Source organism: Mus caroli, unplaced genomic scaffold, assembly GCF_978045245.1.
Source record: "Mus caroli unplaced genomic scaffold, Mus_caroli_1 scaffold_1, whole genome shotgun sequence".
Classification (NCBI taxonomy): Eukaryota; Metazoa; Chordata; class Mammalia; order Rodentia; family Muridae; genus Mus; species Mus caroli.
Genome location: NW_028227256.1, coordinates 48,745,339 through 48,749,847, shown reverse-complemented (window position 1 = coordinate 48,749,847; position 4,509 = coordinate 48,745,339). Strand labels below are relative to the sequence as shown.

At 42.7% G+C, this 4,509-nt stretch overlaps 2 pseudogenes; both read left to right on the top strand.

Annotated features, from left to right (window-relative positions):
- The first annotated feature begins 658 nt into the window (after positions 1 to 658).
- Positions 659 to 1,283, top strand: LOC110299277 (large ribosomal subunit protein eL15 pseudogene; annotated as a pseudogene).
- Positions 1,284 to 2,030: 747 nt separating this feature from the next.
- Positions 2,031 to 3,646, top strand: LOC110295126 (large ribosomal subunit protein eL32 pseudogene; annotated as a pseudogene).
- The last annotated feature ends 863 nt before the right edge of the window (positions 3,647 to 4,509 follow it).

Sequence of the window (4,509 nt, the reverse complement as noted above, 5' to 3'; positions counted from 1 at the left end):
CAAATGTATCAAACCTACAGGGAATAGAGTGTTCTCAAGCAAAGTTAATGGTCTCAGCAAACACCATGACACAGGAACCAGATTTCCCACCGCAAAGGGTCAGCTGATGGGTCAAGTGCAATGGGCTCTGCTGACTGTTAGAGGGGAAATCAAGAACATCAGCTGCCAGTTTGTTTCCAATGAGGACAACAGAAACCTTGGGTGATTAGGGTGACTGCCCCTAATTGCAGCTAGAGCCTGAGAAAGCTTCCCGATGCTTGAAGTAGCTATAGTATCTGCCTATAGAATATGTCCTGACTCAGGAGGGCTGAGGCTGCATCCCAGAGTGCCCTAACCAGCTTGACGTAGGTGGGAGAATGGTTCCTGAGTACCCATAAACAGCACAGATTTTCTGAAGTGCTCTGCATAGCCCCAGCCTCACCCTAGGGGCATACAGGGAACTCAGAAGACACTTTGATAGCAGGGACAGGCAAGAGCCCTCCCGAAGCCCATTATATGTGACCAGTGTCCATCCAATCAGCCCTTTGGGTTGCTGGACCTCCAAAGAGCAGAGATAAATCTATTTCCCTTTGCTCCCCATCTTTTTCCTTTCAAACTTATAGCTCATAGAAAGTGAGTCCCGAGAAAGGCTTCCTCCTTTCCTCTGGCGGCAGCCATCAGGTGAGCCAAGATGGGTGCATACAAATACATCCAGGAGCTATGGAGGAAGAAGCAGTCCAACATGATGCGCTTTCTTCTGAGGGTCCGCTGCTGGCAACACCGCCAGCTCTCTGCACTGCACAGGGCTCCCCGCCCCACCCAGCCTGATAAAGCTCGAAGACTAGGGTGCAAGGCTAAGCAAGGCTATGTCATTTACAGGATTCGTGTTTGCTGTGGTGGTTGTAAACGCCCAGTTCCTAAGGGTGCAACTTACGGCAAGCCTGTCCACCATGGTGTTAACCAGCTGAAATTTGCCCGGAGCCTTCAGTCTGTTGCTGAGGAGAGAGCTGGGCGCCATTGTGGGGCTTTGAGAGTTCTGAATTCCTACTGGGTTGGTGAAAATTCCACATATAAATTTTTTGAGGTTATCCTCATTGATCCGTTCCATAAAGCTATCAGAAGAAATTCTGACACCCAGAGGATCACCAAACCAGTCCACAAACAGAATGATGCGTGGACTGACATCTGCTGGCCGAAAGAGCCGTGGCCTTGGAAAGGGCCACAAGTTCCACCACACTATTGGTGGTTCCCGCCGTGCAGCCTGGAGAAGGCGCACTACTCTCCAGCTCCACCGTTACCGCTAATACGCGTGATATTTGTAAAATTCATATCCAATAAACAATTTAGGACAGTCAAAAAAAGAAAAGAAAAAAGAAAAAAGAAAAAAGAAAGTGAGTCCCAGAATTGTTTTTGCCACTCAGAAAACTTGAATCTGACATTCAGAGTAGATTGTTTTTTATATTATTGTACCATTTTGTTGCTGAGAAATAAAACATCTCTTGCACATTTGAGTTTGTGGATAGAGATTTATATTCCATTCCTGTGTAGTAGTTATCTTTCCTTGCATTAAATGACTGGTGTCCACTGTTAACAAGAGGTCTCCCCTTGTGAGAGGAGGAAGCCCTATAGCATAGAATGGATAGGACATCCAGTTGTTCAGCTTGGACATCATTTGGAACATGCATAATATCCCCAGCTATTCATTTTTCACATTAAGTGATGAAAAATTTTTGTCCAGTACCTGTCTGTCTTAGTCACTTTTTTGTGGCTGTGAAGAGACACCATGACCAAAGCAATAAGGAAAAGCATTTAACTGGAGGCTGGCTTACAGTTCCAGAGGTTCAGTCCATCATCATCATGGTTAGGAGCATGGCAGCATGCAGGCACACATGTGCTGGAGGAGTAGCTAAGAGCTACATCCTGATCCATAGACAGAAAGGAGAAGAGGGAAAGGGAGAGAGACTGGGTCTGGCATGGGCTTTTGAAGACTCAACTCCTGCCACCTCCAGTGACACACTTCCTTTAACAAGGTCACGCCCACTCCAAAGGTCATGCCTCAGAATGCTGGTAATCCTTTCAAACAGTTCCAAACTGTGTGAAAATCTTTCCGAACTTTCTGCTGACCAAGCATTCATGTATATGAACCTATGGAGTCCATTCTTTTTCCAATCTTCACACTATCATGGTCAAGGTCATACTTTGGTATTTTCCTTGGGACATAGTCCATCAAGGGACTTCTTACAAGAAACAGAGATATGTTGTAGCTGAGTGTATTGAACATACATTGATTTTGAGACCCCTTATCGCAGACATATGATTTTAAATGTGTGTATGTATAACATACATACAAATATATAATTTTATATTATATATTATTAAATATAATATATGACTGTCTTAATTAGGGTTTTACTGTTGTGAACAGACATCACCACCAAGGCAAGTCTTATAAAGGACATCATTTAATTGGGGCTGGCTTACAGGTTTAGAAGTTCAGTCTATTATCATCAAGGTGGGAGTATAGCAGCATCTAGACAGGCATGGCACAGGAGGAGCTAAGAATTATACATCTTCATCTGAAGGCTGCTAGTGGAAGACTGGCTTTCAGGAAGGTAGGAGGAAGGTCTTAAAGCCCATGCCCACAGTGACACACCTACTCCAAGGCCACACCTCCAAATAGTGCCACTCCCTGAGCCAAACATATTCAAACCACTACAATGATATAATGTATCATGTACAATGTATAATAGATAATATTAATATAATATTATATATGATAAATACATAGCATGTAACAAAATATATAATGTATGATATCATGTATAATATATAATAATCTAATTGTAGGAGTGATAAACTCAAGTTCAGAAAACATATATCCTGTTACTAAACAGTATGATGTTGATAAAAAAATATGTAAATTACTAGTATTCTGTCAGCTTTGGAAGCAGGAGGGAGAACAAGTCTAGCAGAGGTACCCACTCCACTCCCAGTTTGCTCTGCTCGGTAGCTGGTGATTGGAAGACACTCTGCAACATCACTCAAGGCCTGAGACAGGCAGCCCCACCTTCCAGGGTTTTTCTTTTTTTTTTTTTTGGTTTTTCGAGACAGGGTTTCTCTGTATAGCCCTGGCTGTCCTGGAACTCACTTTGTAGACCAGGCTGGCCTCGAACTCAGAAATCCACCTGCCTCTGCCTCCCGAGTACTGGGCCAATTTCTTTACTAACGTGGGTCTGACTTTTGTAAAAGGCATCATAGCTGCCCTCCGACCTCTGGTGAAGCCCAAGATCGTCAAAAAGAAGACCTAGAAGTTCAGCAGGCACCAGTCAGACCGATATGTGAAAATCGGTGAAAGCAGAACTGGAGTAAACCCAGAGGCATTGACAACAGGGTGCAGGGAAGATTCAAGGGCCAGATCCTAATGCCCAACATTGGTTACTAGAGCACCAAGAAAACCAAGCACATGCTGCCTAGTGGCTTCTGGAAGTTTCTGGTCCACAATGTCAAGGAACTGGAAGTGTTGCTGATGTGTAACAAATTTTACTGTGCTGAAGTGGCTCACAGTGTGTCCTCTAAGAACCGAGAAGCCATCGCAGAAAGAGCAGCACAGCTGGCCATCAGAGCCACCAATCCCAATGCCAGGCTACACAGCAAAGAAAATGAATAAATGGCTTGTGTGTATGTTTTGTATTTAAATAAAATCACAAAAACTGCCTAAAAAATTGTATAAATTAATTTCAGATAGAAAGAAAATCTTGTTTCTGTCTTCTCTTTTCTTTTTCTTTTCTCTCTTTTTTGTTTTGTTTTGTTTTTTTGAGATGAAAAGAAAGGGAAATTAGTCTGATCTGTGGCCTATCCATGCAAATCAGACCACTGTTTAATTTAAATATTGCCTCGTCTATGTTCCTTTAGGCAGAGTAGTTCTCTATATAATTCATTATGCTGGTAAATGTAATATATTATCCCAGTGGTCAGGTGAGGTGGCAGAGCCGGAGACCTCTATGAATTTGAGACTAGACTGCACTACTAGTGAGTTCTAGGTCAGCTGGGGTTACATAATGAGAATCTGCCTATCTCCATCTATAATCTATACATCTCTATATAATGTCTATTATATATTTTAATGAGTAAATGTAGGATTGTGCTTTCATTTGGGGTCTTAGTGGATCACATTAAAATTATTTAGGCTCTCTGAATTCTTGCTGTCAGTTGTAAAGCTATTTCAGAGAGTCCGTTCAAAGGCAAATAGGACAATATTTGCATAATGCCAACCCACCCCAAAGGCAATCAATAAATAATGGGTACAACTATTGTCATTACAGAGGTACCATGCCCTCTATGGATGTCGATTGCCTGGGTCATGACTTCTGTTCTAACAGCTTCTCTTGTTCTCCCAGATTATGGAAGGCTAGCAGTCTGCTTGAGCTTGCTGGAAGAGAAACCAACTATGGAAAGTGCCAGACCAAGCGTCTTTCTTCCACAAGTTCTTTATTGTCCCTGAGTGATCTAGTGAAAATTCTAGCACTGAAG